The sequence below is a fragment of the Podarcis pityusensis genome, assembly GCF_964106645.2.
Source record: "Podarcis pityusensis genome assembly, chromosome: 16".
NCBI classification, from domain to species: Eukaryota; Metazoa; Chordata; class Lepidosauria; order Squamata; family Lacertidae; genus Podarcis; species Podarcis pityusensis.
Genome location: NC_138041.1, coordinates 17,348,438 through 17,367,724, shown reverse-complemented (window position 1 = coordinate 17,367,724; position 19,287 = coordinate 17,348,438). Strand labels below are relative to the sequence as shown.

Below are 19,287 nucleotides of genomic sequence, written 5' to 3'. Positions count from 1 at the left end.
AACGTGTGATCTATGATGTGGGTTCTGAATGAGAACCTCTGTTTTTACCTTTTTTAAAAAAAATCCTCTGGAGAATGTTGTGGCTCAGTGGAAGGTGTATCTGCTTTGCACGCACAAGGTCCCAGGTCTAATCCCTGGTGTCTCCAGGCAGGGCTGGGGGAGTTACGTCCCTGAAATCCTGGAGAGCCGCTGCCAGTCAGTGTAGGCAGAATAGCGTGTACTTAAACCATGCAACTCGCTTCCGCAGGAGGCAGGGATAGCTGCCAAGTTGGATGCCTTTAAAAGAGGAATGGGCAAATTCATGGAGGAGAAGGCTATCAATGGCTGCTAGCCACGATGGCACTGCACTGCCTCAACAGTCAGAGGCAGCAATGCTCCCGAATACCAGTTGCTGGAAGTCACAGGAAGGGAGAGTTGCTCTTGTGCTTGGGTCCTGCTTTTGCATTTCCCATTGGGGTACCTGGTTGGCCACAGTGAGAACATCCAGCAAGCTGTTTGTATAATATTCTGATGCAGATGTGATTATTAATAATCATTCTAGCTTAGTCATTCCTAAGCCTTTGCATGACCAGGGGCTTGTGAGAACAGGATGCTGGACTGGATGGGACATTGGCTTGCTCTGGTAGGACTCTTCTTCCCTTCTTCAGTAATTCCCAGAAATGCAATAATCCAAGTTGGGACAGCTTAGTCGGCAGAGCATGAGACTCTTAATTTCAGGATTGTGGGTTTGAGTCCCACATGGGGCAAAAGATTCCTGCATTGCAGGGGGTTGGGCTAGATGATCCTCACGGTACCTTCCAACTCTTCAATTCTGTGGGATGCTGGCGCTGTGCTTCTTTAAGGCGATTCACCCCCAGGAACCCCACTAGTTCTTCCACATTCCTCTTCCCTTCTTTGATGGCAACACTCCAACCGCCAAATGTTTTTCTCCAGGTGTACAAAAGTGTCCCAATAACTTGCAGCAACTGACAAAGAGATCATATTTTACCTGCCAGTGCTTTCATAGTGTCTGACTGAAAGGCAACAGAAAAAGTTTTTGCCTGCTGGCCGTGACATAACTCAGTCACTGACTTAATCTCAGCTCTTTTCCCTCTGTCCCTGCCCACAGTGGTTCATTTTCTGTGTATTCTTGGCTGCTAATCTTGTTGTTTGCATGAGTGAACGTGGGGAGAAGTAAAGGGCCTTTGCCCAAGAGCCAACCGAGGAGAGACGTCACCTGGCTGCATCTGGCATGGGAGATGTTTTGCTCTGAAAACCTGGAAGCGGGTAGAGAATATCTCTTGGACTAGGTTAAATGCAGATTACTTGCTTTGGTGGAGGGCATATGCTGTAGCCTTGTGGGATAGTTGCATTTATCCAAATATCCCTCAGTGCCCACTTCGGGCTAGTGGGCAGCCGCTGGATTTGTGCTGCAGTCGTGAGTTGCCTGGGGCAACCGGCTGGTGTTTGTTTTGAGAGAGAAAGCTCAGCTACATGAACCTTTGGTCTCATCCAGCAGGGTCATTCTTAAGTAAGGATTCTAGGCCTAGTGCTGTCTGCCAGAACACTCACGTGATGACACTTTTCTCTCTCTCCTCCTCCCTCTTAAAAACCAGATTTTCTGCAAACTTTGGCTTTTCGCCTGCATTCTTGAGTTGCCTGGTTGTGCGCCTGTGGGACCACTTCCCTCTCTTCCTTCCTCCTCTACGATTGTAAGTTATTGTATATCAGTGGGTCTTCTCAGTGGTGGCACCCACCCTGTGAAATGCCCTCCCATCAGATGTCAAACAGATAAACAACTATTTGACTTTTAGAAGACCTCTGAAGGCAAAGCTTTTGTTCAGGGAAGCTTTTAATGGTTGATGTTTTATTGTGTTTTCAATATTTTGTTGGGAACTGCCCAGAGTGGCTGGGGCAACCCAGTCAGCTTGGCGGCATACAAATAATAAAATTATGATGATGATGATGCCAAAGCCCCCCTCTGTCTTCTGCTTGTGTCTTGGATGCCAATGGTTCTTTAGAAATAAATATTAGTAGGGGTTTTCCCATTCTACCCCCATGACACTCAGCAACCAGTCTTGGATTGAAAAACTTTAGTCAGAGTGGCCCTGCTGGGCTTATATGTGTTTTTCTGCCTCCGCAGATGCAAGAGAGCTTGGATTCCACCCCGCTCTCCCCCAGCTTAGCTCCATGCTTGATTATTACAGGAGAATGATTGTGCAAACACACACACACACACACACACACATACACACACTCTCCTCCTTTGAAAAACTCGCTTTCAATTGACATTTGTGTAATTTTTCCAGAGAGGGGGAAGGAGCTGTCTCCTGGGTCCTGCTGTCTGACTGTTTGCCAGGGACCGGAGCCCTTCCTATTGGGGCCTGGCTGCTCTGAAAGGGAGCACGTGATGCTTGCTAAACTGGATTTTCTTTTCATGCGGCAAAAGCATGCTTTGGGGAAAGTGTTGCGAAGGGGGCGGGCAGCTCTGCAGGGAACCAGCATTGGCAGAAGCACCATCATTGCAGGCAGAGTTCAGGGCTGCAATTGAACCAGCCAAAAATTTGTTGGGAAAGGAGGTGTGGAGATTATTCAGTCCGAACTCTGCATTAATGTGAAGAATAAAAAAGTGAGGGTGTAGGGCTCTGATTCAGGCGGCCTGGTGGCTTCGGTTATAAGGAAGGCCGTACTGGGGCCTTTCCAGAAGCCCACCGTTGTTCCGCACCCTGTCCCAGCAGCTGGCCAGATGCTCTAGGGAGCTTCCAAACAGAGCAGGAAGTCCTCCTCATCCTGGTTTCCCTTTTCTGCATTTTTTTCCAGGTCTAGAATATCCTCTTCGAGGGGAAGCAAGTTCACATAGTTTGAGGAGCGCTTAGTTAAATTATGGAACTTTCTCCTGCAGGAGGCAATGTTGGCCATCAACTTGGATGCCTCTAAAAGAGGATTAGACCAATTCATGGAGGAGAGGTCTATCAATGGCTACTAGCCAGGATGGCTATGCTCTGCCCTCCTTCATTCTGCCCTTCTGAATCTCAGTTGCTGGAAACCTCAGGAGGGGAGAGTGTTGCTCTGGTGATCGGGTCCTGCTTTTGAGCTTCCCATTGGGGCATCTGGTTGGGCCACTGGGAGAACAGGATGCTGGACTCCATGGGCCACTGGCCTGATCCAGCAGGCTTTCTTTTTGTTCTCATCATTGACTTTGCTCTGCAGTGGTAAGCTGAATGTTCCAAGAGTTGAAAAAACAAAGGGAAGTGTGGAAAGGTTTAGTGAGATTAAAGTGGAAAGGGACCTTTGCCTTTCTTCCTACGATAAGAGAACAGTGTGAGTGGTGTAAGATTGGAGGCAGGGGCCTCAACAAAAGGGAAAGGGGAGAGGATTCCACCTTGCCGGAAAAAACCAGTCTACTAGCATTAAGAGAGCAACTTAGTGCCCTGCAGATGTTTTAGGCAGAAACCTCAGTCAGCCCTAGCCGGCATGGCTGTGGCTGATGGGAGTTATAATCCTAAGCAGGACTACAATTGATGGCGAAAGTCGTGGACACAAATGGCCATTCTGTCTAAGACTAATGGGAGCTCTAGTCCACAACTACAAGGCCACTAGGAAGGCTGACCTAGAGCAGTGTGGTGCCATTGATTGATTGATCACATTTATATCCCGCCTTTTTCTCCACGGAGCTCAAGGTGGCATACATGGTTCTCCCTCCCCATTTTATCCTCTCAACAACCCTGTGAGGGAGGTTAAGAAGCTGCGACTGTCCCAAGGTCTCCCAATAAGCTTCATAGCCGAGTGGGGAATTGAACCCTGGTCTCTCCTGGCTCCAACACTCGATAACCACCCTGGCTCTACACTGGACTACACTACCATTGTGACATCCCTGGAGACAGATCTGGGAGCTGATGTTCCAAAGAACTTGTACTCTGTTCTGAATGGCTCAGAAAACAACCTTTACTACAAAGTGAGGTGGCTGAGCTGGTCTCGTGAGTGAGCTTTGGCCACGGCTCAGCCAGCCTTCCTTGGATAAGCCCTGCTTACACCTCGCTGTTCCAGATGCGTCTGTAGTTAGATGCTGCCCAACTTGTCAAAATCACAGCAGCCAGGCTTTGGGTAGGACTGTGTGTCCTGAATGCTAATTTGTCTCCACGTCTGGAAAACCTGTACTCTGTGACCTGCATGAAATATGCAAAATGTATCTGCATAATTCCTTTTTGGTTTGTATACTCTGCCATTAGGGATTTTGCATAATGTGTTCTGTGACAAGAACAAGAAGTTGGGTAAGGATGGAAATTGAAACGTACTGCCACTGAAATGTTCCAAAGAGATGAGTGAACAAACTTTTAATACCACAGTGGATAAAAAAAAATGTTTAAATGACATAGAATAAAGGAATGAATATGAATGCTTTAATATAATAATAAATACCATAATCTGGCCACGTGAGTGCCTAATCCATAAACTAGTGTTCTTGTGACTGCTGTTTGCCTAAAACCAAACACATTTCAGCCCAGTGGGTCTTCTTCTGGTCCAATATGCTAACGGCTCATAATGAAATGCACAAGTAATAGTCCTGCTTATGTGTTAAGAAAAAATAGTATCAAAAGTGGTATTCTTACAATGGTTGTGCCCAATTGCATGTCCTTTTGGGGCATCTTCCAAAGTTCTCTTTTGCAGATATCAGCTAGTCATGGGAAGATACAATATGCTAAGGATTATCAATGTATTTGGATGCCTTTGTATTATTTAACTGTTTTAACATGTCAATAAAGGCTAGTAGTAGTAGCAAAGCGAAGCACTGCACCAATCCTCAGCCATTGAAAACTCTGTTCAGCCAATCAGCTTCCTGACTTTTTAAACTTTTCCGGGGCTAGAAACCTGGTTTCTATTTTTTATTTTTTTTTGTTCTTGTTAAGGAACATGTATACCTCAGGAGATAAAATGCGGCCATCCTTTGCCTGTGCCCTACACAAATGGTGGAAGTGTGGTGGTGTACCAAGAGCCCTGCTTAGGTATTTCCACCCTGAGTAAAGGGGATCTCTGGTGGTTCCCACAAGAGACTTGAGCTGATGTGGAGATTAATCCTGCTTGTCATCTTGTCACAGGTGCTTTAGACTCGGGGATCTTCTTGTCACGGGCGGTGACAGGCCTTCTCGGGTGTGTGCCAACCTAATCTGGCTCAATATATTGAGCAAAGTCAGATCTTCTGTGTCCACTGTCTTCTTTGGTGCACAGAGACCATTTCAGTCTCTGAATCACTACAAAGGCAGCCCCTGTTCTTGAACGGGATCTTGGTAGATCTGCCCTGTAGGCAGGAAAATGTTAAAACAGGTTGCAGACATGGCATTTCACCTTTGAAATGCTCACACAAGGTGAGCAAGAATGAAAACATTTCCATGTAAAACAGGCTGCAGAGCAATCTTCCAAGGGCCACATGCCAGCCGTGAGTGAGGCCTGAGATGAAAATGGGTGGAGTAGTGGATGTGTTTCTTAACTTCACCCCTTCCCTGCGCTATTCATTTCAAGTGCCATCACACTGTTTTAAACAGTCATGGCTCCGCAAAATGGATGACGGGAACTGTAGCTTCTTAAGGTGTGCTAAGAGTTGATAGGAGACTCCCCTATTCTTGGCCCAGAGTTCCCTGTGGGAAGTGATTGGCTGCTTCACCACTCTGGAAATTGTAGCTCTGTGAGGGGAATAAATAGGCTTTCCCTCAGAACGCTCAGCACCTGTAACAAATAGTTCCCAGGATCCTTTGCGGAGTGGAAGCCATGATGGTTTAAAGTGGAGTGACGCTGCTTTAAACGCATAGCGCAGATAAGGCCTTTGTGGCAGGCTGCATTTCGGTCATGTGAAAGTCAGAGTTTTCCACACACTCCTCCTCTCCCCTGATCTCTCTCCATCCTCCAAGCAAGGCAAGCAAGAAATACAATCCCATTCAGATGACACATTCTAGCCAGGCAAAAGCACTCAAGGTGGGGGCATGGAGCAGGCCTGAGGGGAGGCCTGGAGGTATAATTATCCGTTGCTGTTTGTGTGTTGCCACAGTTTGGGTGACATCCCACACTGGCTGAGGCTGATGTACATCAAAACACCTGGGGTGGCACGTGTATCTCATTATATGTGTAATCTCACTGTATACAAGTTGTACAAGTGACAAGAAAGTATAAAGTAAAGTAATGTAGGCAGATCTTGTGGTAAATGATTCAGAAGCATGGCGTGAGGATGAGCTTTGGCTGACCCATAACTTATTTCATTCCTCCTCATCCCCACAGGCCACAGTTCTGCTCTTTCGATCCCAGGACATCAAGCTGGGTGTGTGAAGGGTGGCCAGGATTGGACCAAATGCTCTAGAGGAGGACAGTGGCCTTGAAGGTATGTTTCCTGTTCAGCTAAATCTCTCTGATGAACTGATGTGGGCCGACTAGCCTCAGGCTTCTCCAAATGGTCATGAACTGGGTAAGAATGGACACCGTTAAACTGCGGAACTCGCTTCTGCAGGAGGCAACGATGGCCTCCAGCTTTAGAAGAGGATTCAATGAATTTATGGAGGATGGGGCTATCGATGGCTACTAGACCAAACAACTATGCTCTGCCTCTACAGTCTCGAGGCAGAAAAGCTTCCGAATGCCAGTTGCTGGAAAGCACAGGAGGGGAGAGGGCTCTTGTGCTTGGGTCCTGCTTGCGGGTTTCCACGGGCGTCTGGATGGCCACTATGAGAAGAGGATGCTGGGCTGGATGGGCCATTGGCCTGACTCAGCAGGCTGTTCTGATGTTCTTATGTAAATGCCAATATTCAGTTATTCTCTATCTTTGGAGTGGGTGGAGGTGAAGAAGTAGGTCCCCCCCCCCCCCGGTTAAAAGTTGGGAGTGAGGAATGCGTGTGTCCTGGCTGCTGCTTTTGGAGATAGTACCCAGAATCTCAGCTCAGTTATTATCAAAATTCAGTACGTAGGCTAAACGTAGACCAGGTTACAGGTGCACGCTTAGCGGATTAATATAGAGCTCTAAGGTACATCGATAGACTTCAGCATGCTCCCTGAGCTCCCCTTTTGAAGAGCGGGGAACATACCAACATTGGTGCCAGGCCCATCCCAGGCAAGCAAGCATGCACTTTCATCTGCTGCAATTGGCCTCGCCCCCTTGGAGGGTCCCAGGCTCAGTCCCCAGTGACATCTCCAGGTAAGACTAAAAAGGCTCCTGGAGAGCCATTGCTGCCACACAGGGGAGGCAGCACCAGAAAGTGGCTTCCTCTGTTAAATAATTATATACTGAGCCACGTCTACTTAGTGCTTCAAGACGTTTTTAATCCAAGCTGAGAGTAGCGTGACTCAGCTACTGGAATAAATGATCCGCTAGATTGCATATCTTCTATTTTATGTAACATGTTTTATTTATTTATTTATTTAATCAGTTAAATCACTTGATCTTGCCCAGGGCAACCAAAGGCGACTTAACAACCATTCCACTTTGTCTAATCACAAGAGGGACAAAGGCACCTCAGCCCTACCTCCAGCTAGTGTAAATCTTATTTGGACCTCCCTTCTGTTGGCTTTTGAGATCTCAGCTGCATTTGACTCCACACATCCTCCCAGGCTTCTAAGCCAGCCTGTTTCCTGTTGTGGTCTCTTGCTGCATACAATGATTTTTGATTTTTTTTTTACCTAGGGAAGCACTAAAAATGTTCTGTAATCCAACCCCCTGTTCTGTAATCCAAAAATGGTATATCACGAGGCACTTAATCTCAGGGTCATGGGTTCGAACCCCATGTTGGGGAAAAGATTCCTGCATTGCAGGGGGTTGGACTAGATGACCCTTGTGGTCCCTTTCAACTCCACAATTATGTGATATGATACTCCTACCTCTTCTTGGCAGTGCATTTGTCGGCCAGGTCAGAGTGCTAGACACAGATCTGAGCCGACCCAAAAGTGCTTCTTTCTGCCCCTTCCTCTCTGCTGGGTGCTGTTTCAGCCGCTATGTGCTTTTGCTAAGAAAGGCTGTTTTCAGCTGCTTCCAAAGCCAATTAGTCTTTCAGGCACCTGAGCATTGTATTCTCTCCGCCCCTCCCTCGCACCCCGCTGCGTGTCTTGCTCCTCCGGCTCTGCCATCATCGTTCCCCTGTGGACTACAAAGCTGAACCTCAGATATCAGATGGAGGCTGCCCATGTCCAGGTTTGAATAAGATAAGAGGCCTCTTTTGATAAGCCAGCAGGGGAGCTCTTGTAATGCTTAGAAAATCTCCACCCACCCCCGGAAAAGCTGTTCTGTAGCCCTCAGAACAAAAGTCTCTCATCTTGCAAGACCTAGGAACCAAATGTGAGTGTGGCAGGAGACGTGTGGGCCATTTGCCTGCCCTAGTTGCCTCTCAGCAGCTGTCAGTGCAGCTGAAAACCACGGTTAATCTCCATGTTCGTGAAACCCACAAAGGGGTTGATATCGGACATCGCTCTAGTTTGTGCTTACTATGGTTTAGGAACAATACTAGCCTGAGTCTCCAAGCAATCAAGTAAGTCACACTTCAAGAATAGCCTTCATCCACCTGAGGCCTTCCAGATGTTTTGGACTCTTAACTCCCATCAGCCCCAGCCATCGTAGCTGTGGTCCCATAATCCCAGCCTCATAAGACCATACTGACTCGGACTGAAGGGAGTTTTAGTGCAAAGTGGAGGGTACCTGGTGGGGAAATATAGAATATTGCAGGCCCTTTGAATAAGTTGCGGACTGTAAGACCCCCAATACCTGTACATATTTATTCCAACGCTCTTGAAGAATTGTACATAGCCATATTATTCTTTAACAATAAAATACTTAAGCACTGTATCCTAAGCTGTTAAAAATTGGATTATGCTCTGCATCAAATAGGTCGAATGTTCTTTAGTCTCTTGTTCTGTTTACTAAGCCAGAATAATATTAATTCTTGGATGAGATTGATGAACATTGAGAAAAGGTACATTCTTTTTCTGTAGGGTGCAGATACCCCCAGACATTAACCAGGAATAGAAGCTGCGTTGCTTGTTTTCCCTCTTCATGGTAAAAGTCACTGACTTGGTTGGGGTTTGCTTCCTGTTTGATCTATCAGGTTCCCCATTGTATTATTATTAGATTTATTGTCCACCCTTCACCAAAACGTCCCAGGGTGGTTTACAGCAATATAAAATAAAGCATTAAAAAACAGTTTAAAACAAATCATAATCACAACTGGGGTGGGTTCTAAAAATATAGATAATGTGTCAAACACATTTATAACACCATTATAAGTCCCCCAGCTGCAATAGTTTCTCCCTTAGCACTTTTCTTTAAGCTTTAAGACCTGGTTCATATGGGTGTAATAGATATATTTTATAGAAATGAAACGGTATTTGAGTGATGTTAGGAGCATAAATATTTGCAGCAGCTAACCTCGTCTTCCTGTTGATCTCACCAGCATGATTTCTCTCCCCTGCTGGTCTTTTGCCTATTGTTTCAGCGCCAAACTTCCATTTCTAATATAAATATGTATTCCTTTTGTCTTAGATTGATCTGAGGCAAAAATATCCAGAACCCAAATTCTTATAAGGCAGCAGATTCATTCATTCATTCATTGCATGTATATCCTACCTTTTCCTCCTTGAAGCTCAAAATGGCTTACATGGTTCTCTTCCTCCTCATTTAGTCCCTACAGCAACAACCCTTTGAGGTAGGTTAGGCTGAGAGGCAGTGACTGGCCCAAGGTCACCCTGTGAGCTTCATGGTTGGGCGGTGATTCTCCCGGGTCCTAGCCCAACATTCTAAATATTCATGGCTTTTATGCAGGCATAGGCAAACACTTGTCCTGTTAGCTAGGGGTGATGGGAGTTGTAGTCCCAAAACATCTGGAGGGCCGAGTTTCCCTGTGCCTGCTTTTATGCATGTGTGTTTCATTTCCCATCAAAGTATTGCTATTCTCTGAGCCCAGTTTCCCATGAAATGCTGCTTCATCTTAATGGCGTTCTCAAGAACACTAGGCTATGTTCATACCACACACTGAAAACAATATCATACCACCATCATTCCCTTCACAGAGCTACAGTTCCCATAGTTCCCTGGGAAGAGGGATAGATTGCTAAACCACTTTGGGAACTGGAGCTCCGGGGGGAGGAATATGAGTCTCGTAGCAACTCTCAGTGCCCTGAGCAAACTACAGCTCCCAGAATTTTTGTGGGAAGCTGTGACTGTTTATAAAGTGGTGGTATAGTGCTTTAAAGGTATGGTGTGAATGTGGCCTTGGGCCACAGTTGTTGGCCAACTAGTACAGGGACAAAACTGACTAAGGTGGCTTCACCCACCCCCTGCAACAGAAAGAAAGAAAGAAAGAGGATGGCACAGATCTGCATTACATTTACACATGCTAATTTATGTGTGCAGCCACCAATTAAGAAACAGAAATGTAAGCAGAAATACAATACACCTCATTAAAGTGGGAAGGATTGTAACCAGATGAACTGTGGGCCTGCTCATTGCAGGTGCTGCTAACAGGAGATGGGCAATTTTAACACCCACTCTTCCTTTTTTGGGAATGCGGGTAGTGCTGTGGTCTAAACCACTGAGCCTAGGGCTTGCCAATCAGAAGGTCGGTGGTTCGAATCCCTGTGATGGGGTGAGCTCCCACTGCTTGGTCCCTGCTCCTGCCAACCTAGCAGTTCGAAAGCATGTCAAAGTGCAAGTAGATAAATAGGTACCTCTCCAGTGGGAAGGTAAACGGCGTTTCCATGCACTGCTCTGGTTTTGCCAGAAGCGGCTTAGTCATGCTGGCCACATGACCCAGAAGCTGTACGCTGGCTCCCGCGGCCAATAAAGCGAGATGAGCACCGTAACCCCAGAGGCGTTTGCAACTGGACTTAACTGTCAGGGGTCCTTTACCTTTACCTTTTACCTTCCTTTTTACATAAGAAGAACCTTCTAGATCATGCCAACTTGTCCAGCATTTTCTCACAGTGGCCAGCCAGATGCCTCTTTCGAAAAGCCAACAAGCAGGGCCTGAGTGCAAGAGCCCTCTCACCTCCTGTGATTTCCAACATCTGGTATGCAGAAGCATTACTGCCTTTGACCACGGAGGCAAAGCACAGCCATCATGGCTGGTAGCCATTGATAGCCTTTTCCTCCATGAATTCGTCCAATCTTCTTTTAGAGCCATCCAAGTTGTTTTGGCCATCCCTGCCTCCTGTGGCAGCGAGTTCCATAGCTTAACTATATGCGCTGCATGAAGAAGTCATGAACATTCAGCTTCGTTGGTTCCCCTTGAGCTCTAAGTGTTACGAGAGATTTCATCCCTACTTCCCAGAGGTCCTCCCACAACCTGCCTGCCATACCAGCACCTGTCAGAACAGTACCAGCATTGCAAGTGAGAGGTCTTGTGGGCTGTGTCTGTCTGTAAAGGGACGGAAAGCCTTCAACTCCATTCTGGAATGTTTACGGGGAAGCCTTTTAAATTGGGGATTTATTAACTAGCGTGGCTTCAAGCGTTTCTGAGAGAGTTGGCGGCTGCTCTGGGGGACAGGTGGCAATTACGTCTTGTGCCGAAGGGAACTCTTTAATAATCGCCACGCTGCAGGAAGCTCTCGATCTGCTGAGGACGCTGGAAATAGGATCAGATAGTTGGTGTCTGCTTCCCCCAGGACCAAAGTTTTGGAATTCTTCTTGCCTATTAAGTGGCACGAATCCCAGATTTTGGGGTGGGGGAAGGAGGCTGGCCACCCTTTCTAGACAGACTAATAATCAGCTTCTGACACTGACTCTCTCTCTCTGTCTGCAGTGAAAAAGCTTCATACATAACCCAGGGTTCATACCTAGAACTGGGCTGCTGTACGTTATTTCTGCAGGGTCTCTGTACAAGATCAGAGCCTGGTATGTGCCTCATTTGTTTGGATGTTTCTTGACTTTAACTTTAGGAGGTGCTGGTGGTGGGGGCAAACGACTCTAGTCCTCATGGTTTTGTGGAGCAAGATTTATTGGAAATGCTTTAGGCAGAGATTGGAGGGAGGTGGCCTGGGTTGGATGGAGCTGTGACTTGCTTGCTTAATTAATTTATGCCTGGCTCTCTGTACCAATCAGAGTAAAGAGTGCAAGTGGGCATACATTTCTCTCTCCTTTCTGTTGGGTTGGCACAATATCATGCCACCCTCTCTTCCCCTGCCTGCCAAAAATTTGACCATAAGCATCCTTTGTTTACTTGCTTATGTTACTCCCAAAAATGAGATGTCTCTATACAAAATGTGACAACCTGTTTGACAGTTGACCTATGGAACTCACTTCCACAGGAGGCAGTGTTGGTCACCAACTCGAGAGGCTTTAAAACTGGATTGGATAAATTCATGAAGGAGAGGGCTATCAATGGCTACCACCCACGATGGTTATGCTCTGTCTCTGTATTTGGAGGATGAAATGCTTCTGAATACCATTTGCTGAAACCACAGTAAGCTCTTTGGCTTGCTGGTTTTCAAAGTCATCTGGTTGGCCACTGTGAGAACAGGGTCCTGAACTGGATGGCCATGGGCCTAATCCAGCAGGCTCTTTTTATGTTCTTATTCAGGGGTCGGCAAGGTTTATCTTGCCTGGGCCAGATCGGTCCCGCGGAGATCCCTCCATGGGCTGGATCGCATGTGTGCGTGTGAGCCCGCGATTTTTGGCGTCTGTGCCTGCGCAGGCGTGATTTCCAGCGCAGTGGAAACGACTCCCTGAGCCTCACTGCGCCAGTTTAGTGCAGCACGTGAGCGGGTGGCTCGGTTCAGGGGCAGCTCGTGGGCCGGTCACACGACCTCCGCAGGCCGCTTCCAGCCCATGGACCTTAGGTTGCTGACCCCTGTTCTTATTGCATCGGCCAAAGGTTCTTGCAACTCCCGCTGGGGACAACAGCTTTCATGCAAAACAAAGAATGTACACAAAAACACATCTGTAATGTATGTTGCCACATGTAAGCCACTTTCTTTACGCAACGTGTCATGAGACCAGAATAAAATATTTGGTTATCACCAGTGTTATTTCTACTCAGAGTAGATTCACTCAAATTATTGTATATTACTAGCTTAGAGCCGTTAATTTAAGTGGCTCTATTCTGAGTAGAAGTTAGTTGGATTCAACCTACAGTAACACCAACAATAAACATAAATAAGTTGAGCAGCAAAAGAACAACCTGAAATGTAAATCACACACACAGAGCGAGGCAAAAAAAGCAAACAAACTTCAAATTAGGAGGAACAAATCAACAGAGGTTATTTTATTTTTTGTTCTTTATTAAATTTATATCTTGCTCATCCTCCCAAAGGAGCCCAGGGCAGCAAGCAACAAGTAATAAAACATCTAAATATACCTTTAAAACACTTCTGCTGCAGACGCAGACTGGATTGGTAGAGGCTCTTTGGAACAAAATGGTGTTCAACACCTTTTGGAAAGGATAAGAGGGAAGGGAGCAGGAGGTGGGGAGCTTGTAGAGGACTCTCCAGAGTTGCTGGGCTACAACTCCCATCATCCCTCACTATTGGCCATGCTGTTTGGGGCAGATGGGCGTTGGGAGTCCAAGAACATCTAGAGGGCCCCACAGGCTCTCAACCCCTAGGCTAGATGCGCGTCTCAAATGGAAGGTGCTCCAGTGTCTGGAACTCCAACCTATGCGGCCCATTCTTCTTCTTCTTCTTTTTTTTTTGCTCCTGCTGTGACCTGGATGTTCTTATTGGGCAGGCTGACTCTCTTGAGAGCAGGTATCCTTTCAAGTACCCCTGTCCCAAATGTATTCCACGAATAATTGCCTACTATCTCTAACATATATAATTTACTCTAGCCGGCAAAGAGACAACTCACAACTTTTGCTTATTTAACTTGCATGATTTCAAATTTACACGGTTGACGGCTGGCCGATTGAGATCGCACAAATTAAACACACGGCAGGCGGAGAGCTTAAAATCTCTTTTTTGTGCAGGATTTTCCTGGCGTAGAAAGAGGCCGTGTGAGGTCTCATGAGAGCCCCAGTTAGCAAGGTAGAAAACTTAAAAGTTCTTTGCCTTGCTTACACTAAGATCTGTATGGTGTGCCAGCTCCAGTAGATAAGATTGCTTATGCAGGGGCTGCTCCAAGGGGGCGGCGTGCTGTCGTGGGAAAATCCGTGGGCTCTCTTGGACAGATGAAGACACCGACCAGGGCAAATCAGAGCAAAACAGCAGCCAGTAGGCTTGGTCTTTATTTAGGTAGAGGCTGTCGCGACAGGGCTCCCACCGTCCACGAGGTGAAGCAAGATGGAAGCCCCGAACAATGGGAGCTCCCAACTTTTATTAACCACTAATCCCCTTGCCTACACCCCCAGAATTACATCATATTTACATCATGATTTTATTAAGGAACAGGAGGAGTCAAGGAGGAGTTACACAGGTAACATGAGCATCCTGACACCTGGCAGTGACCTCCTCTCCCCCCCCCTTGTATGAGTCATCTTCAGGAACAAAAGAAAGGGCGAAGTTTTCCTGCCCCCTGAGGGGAATCCGGTCAGAGTCCTTTGTTCGGATTCGCATGGAATACACCACCGTATGCAGTTTATTGTGCTTCTGATGGCATTTCGTCTGAGACTTTCCGATGGCTATCAAGGCTGCCCCGCCATCCGGAGAAGGGTCGCTGAGTACGTGACTGCGCGGTTCAAGGATTATGGCTGATCAATCCCAGTCCACCCCCCTTTGATAATCCTTGTAATATGCAGTGTAATAAAAGTGGTCCGGTGAAAATCCATGGTACGGCCAATTTTTGGTGAATTTATAAAGAATACAATCGCTGAAGTTCAAGCACTTTCCCTTTTCGGAAACAACTTGCAACATTTTGATTAGATCAGTCACGGTTCAGTGAACTCAGAAACAATGAATGGAGAGCTGTCAAAAGGTGAGGGAGCGGGTGCTAGCAGCCTGCAGTACCAGCGTGGCCGCCACAAGGGGCGCTGTTCGATAACGCTGATTGGTGGACTCGGCCGCCGGTTGCCCTAGAGTTCGGTCGTCCGGTCTACTCTCAATAGGGATAGGGCGGCGTGGAGCACTGAAACAGAGAGCTGTCAAACCAGCGCTTCCTTATTTACGGAAGGCTTTCGAGGGATGGCCCTCTAAAGGAGCATCCCAAAGGTCAGGGAAGGGAGACACGTGTACATGTGGATGCGGTGCTTGTGCAGTACGTGTTACTGAAAAGGGGGGGGGGTGATTTCCGGTGACAGTTCCCCCCTTCGGAGATAAGATTGCGAAGGTGGGGAAACCGCGCAATCCTTTTCTCCGCACAAATTAGTAAAAGTTTGACATGTCATACCTAGAGTCCGGATTCTGGAAGTCCTTCAGGGGCCCCATTTCAATGGGGTTCGATTGGGTTCCTGATGCTGGTGGTCTATAGGCGATAGTCGATCGCGGGCAAGGGGTCAGAAGGCAAGAGTCGCAAGTTTGACAGCACATCGGGAAACAGTGGATTGCGCAGCAGAATACAACGACGCAGATGGCTACAGTGATAAGGATCAGAAGTCCGTTTCCTAGGAGTTGTTTTAGCCAGCCAGACCCAGGCAGCCAGCTCCACAACTGGGTATCCGAGAGTCCTTCATGTTGGATGTCTTTAAGTCCATCCGCTAACTTGTGGATGTTGTTAAGGTGTCCGGTGATATTAAGGGTTTGGTCGGACACGTGTGTGCAACACTCGGTTCCGACAAGGGCACAAACGCCTCCCGTCGAGGCGAGGACGTAATCCAAAGCAAGGCGGTTCTGAATCGAAGTCTGCCTGACTTCCGTTAACTCTGTCAGGATAGCTTGGGTAGCCGCGTTGGACTCCTCCATGAAATTTAACAAGATGTCCGTTAATTTGAGGATATCGACGTGGTTGGAGCCGGCTCCATACGCGGGAAAAAGAGCCCGGCCATAAGTTTCACTATTTGCTGCCACGTCAGAGAGTTGTGATAAGTCCTTTGCCCTCTTGTTGCGCCTCCTTCCGGAGGGTAGATCTTGAGTGACGCGGACTCCGGGCAAAATTAGTCCGAGATAACAGATGCCACGGGAGTGGGGGCTGGCCCATACATAGCCGCGGTGGCCACAAACCCAGAACAACCCCTGTAAGCAGGAATCTATGCGTCCAGTGAGGAAGGTACGGAAGAAGCACTGGGTGACCGGGGAGGGGGTCCAGGAGTCGGGTAAGGTCATAACGCGTTTCCATGCAGACATCAGACTGGGTTGGATAGCGGGGTTGCCTTGGTGCCATAGGGTAACCCTCCCGTTTAAGGAAATGTCAATAGTGTACTTACAGGTACTCTCACCGATGACTTTGTCGTTCCCGCTGAATTTCCGGCAAAGGTCACCTGTTGTGGGTCCGGTTAGGTAGATGTACTGGTGGGTCAGGTTCACGGCAGTCAGGTTCCAGGATTGCACGTCAGCGGAGAGATGTTGTTGCAGGGTGAGAGGTACCCCAAGAAATGGTATGCCACTGTGGAGGTGTGAGGGGGCGTTGGCACAGATCCAGCACTCAGTGGTTGTTGTCTGTTTTGCAATTTGAGAGATCAATTTCACGTAGGTGTTGGAATGCCAAGTGGACAAGAAGTCATTATTTTGCGGGTTTTCGGACATTGACAGTTCCCCCCTTAGACGAGGTGCAGTCCCTGGGGGGTGTAGGGGGTCTTGGCGGAGTAAGTAGGTGAGGTTGGTAGCGATCCCGCCACATCGTTGGGGTCCGGTTGTGTCCCATGCTGCTGTAGGTGTAACTGAGTGGAGCCATCCCTCGAGGTACGCTTTCCCGTCCCAACCGGAGGCGAGTCCGATATCCCAGACGCAGCAGTACCTTCGGAGGCATACTCCTTGTAGGATAGATTGACGGGGAGCGGAGTCTACCCGTTGGCAGTAAAAGCCGTGAATCAGGTGGTCGGTGGGGTGGTTTCTGTCTGTATAAACTGATTCCCCGCCACCATTGTCCAGTAGTGTCCAGTTTAGAGTTTGGTGAAGGGTACCATCAGAAAATAGCATATAAGAACCATTGAGGCAGTGGGCTCTGTTCCAAGAATCATCTTTCGTGAGGACAAGTTTGCCCAGTGGTGCGTAGGAGGGTGAGCGAATAAAAAGTTCCCAAGTTTGGTGTTTAGTTAGGATTGGCAGTATGGAATGGCGAAGTAGTACTCGGGTTTCGGGTAAGCAGAAGTCAAAGTCTCCTAGGCGGTCTGGTGTTCCCGGTTTTACCATATCCACAATCCTAAAGTCCATGTATTTGTATTCCATTTGTAATCCTGGGCATGAGCCGTGTGTGGTTACGGCGTGTTGAGGAAAGACTGAGGTACTGGTGAGGATGAGTAAGATGGGTATAGTGGTCGTCATTGTGGAAGGTGGGGTCCTCCGAAGTGTTGTGAAGCGGGGTCGGCAAAGGCTGTCAAATGTGGAGCTGTCAAAGTGGGAGCTGTCAAAGTGGTGAGCTGTCAAACTGCCGAGCTGTCAAATGCGGAGCTGTCTTACGGAGTCTGAGACGAATGGGGGGTTTGTCGTCGGCTGTTGGGATGATTTCCGAGGTCCAGTGGGTTGGTGAGTGGGGTGGGTCCGGTCCGGTCTGTTGGGCCCGATTCGTGCCCCGATCTGGTCCGGTCTGTTGGGCTCGATTCGTGCCCCGATCTGGTCCGGTCTGTTGGGCTCGATTCGTGCCCCGATCTGGTCTGGTCTGTTGGTCGTCGTCTGTGTCGGTGTCGTCGTCTTCTGGGCGGGCTGGGACGCAGAAGGGTGAGTCGTCTGCGGTAGGTTCAGGTGGCGAAGCTGGTTTGCAGCGTGTGTGATGCAGCCAGGCCGTTTTCTCAGCTACCTTAACGGAAGTTGGAGTGGTTAAAAGTATTTGGTAAGGACCCTCCCAAGTGGGTCGTAGGGGTACCTTTTGGTAGGTTTTGGCTAGTATCCAATCCCCTGGTTGGTACGGGTGAACGTTTTCATCTAAAGGTATGTTTTGACCTGAGGCTGCATATTTATGTAGAAGAATGAGTTGTTTCTGGAGCTGTATTACGTAGTTAGTTAATTCTGATTCGCCTACCTCTAGTTCTGACATTGGAAACTGGGTGTTATATACTGGGGAAGGTCGTCCAAATAGTAATTCGTAGGGCGATATTTTGAGGTTTCCCCGAGGGCATGCTCTTAAATTATGTAGGACTAATGGAAGGGCATTGACCCACTTGATGCCGGAGTCTTGGCAAAGTTTTCCCAGCTGTGATTTAAGCTGCTGGTTCATCCTTTCAACTTGTCCAGAGGAAGGAGGATGGTATGGGGTATGTAATTTCCATTTGACTCCGAGGGCACTGGCAACCTGTTGGATTATGTCTGATGTGAAATGTGAGCCCCTGTCGCTGTCTATGTGTCTAGGTACTCCGAAACGGGGTATGATTTCTTGGATCAGAATCTTTGCGACGATGTGTGCGGTTGTCCTGCGAGTAGGGAAGCATTCTACCCACCCCGTCAACTGATCAATGATTACCAAAGCATGCTTGTAACCTTGGCAAGGAGGTAGATCTATAAAGTCTATTTGAAGGCTTTCGAATGGCACAAAGGCCCATGGTCTAGCCCCTGGTGGACATCTGGCAGTATGTTTTGGATTAAAACTCTGGCAAGTATGGCAATTTTTGACTGCGGCTTTAGCGGCAAGAGCAAGACCTGGGGCGTACCAGCAACGTTGTATTGCGTCGATAAGTTTTTCTCTACCCCAGTGGGTTCGTTGGTGTAGAACTCTCAGATGTTTAGGTACCCATAGCCTGGGCATTATAAGTCTTTTATCTGGAAAATACCATACGCCATTTTCTAAGTGAGCTCCCTGTTCCTGCCATCTTTCAATCTCCTCTGAGGTTGCAGTTTTGTACATTTCTGTGAAATTTATATCTGATAAGACTTGTGGTCCCTGGAACTCATTATCTGAAGAGAAGGGTAGAAGGGCGGCTTCTTGTGCTGCCCTATCAGCACGTCTATTCCCTGTCGACACTGGGTCACTGCCTTTCGTGTGCGCTTTGCAATGTACCACTGCAATAGCCTCAGGAAGATGGATAGAATTCATGAGGCGTTGTACCAGGGGTGCGTGTGCAATCTGGGTACCTGCAGCGGTCAAGAAACCCCTCTGTAACCAAATTTGTCCGGTAGCATGCACCAATCCGAAACAATACTTCGAATCTGTGTAAATAGTGATCCTCTGTCCCGCCCCTAGTTCGCAAGCCCTGATTAAAGCGATAAGTTCAGCCGCCTGTGCGCTATATTTGGCCTGGACGGGTTGTGCTTCTAAAGTCTCTGTATCGGTGACTATGGCATATCCACTTCTCCGTTCGCCTCCCACAACCTTGGAGCTGCCGTCCGTATACA

The 19,287-nt window shown here is 47.8% G+C and overlaps 1 protein-coding gene across 6 annotated transcripts in view; it reads left to right on the top strand.

Annotated features, from left to right (window-relative positions):
- PC (pyruvate carboxylase) overlaps positions 1-19,287 on the top strand; it is a 265,178-nt gene that overhangs the window by 3,133 nt on the left and 242,758 nt on the right. For 3 of the 6 annotated variants that reach the window (XM_080984200.1, XM_080984194.1, XM_080984197.1), the window contains exon 2: positions 6,247-6,346. The gene's annotated coding sequence lies outside the window, so the exon portion shown is untranslated. Of the gene's footprint in view, positions 1-1,595; positions 1,692-3,937; positions 4,084-5,708; positions 5,947-6,246; positions 6,347-19,287 lie in introns of those variants that run through there. The other 3 variants (XM_080984196.1, XM_080984199.1, XM_080984198.1) reach the window with 3 other exon arrangements.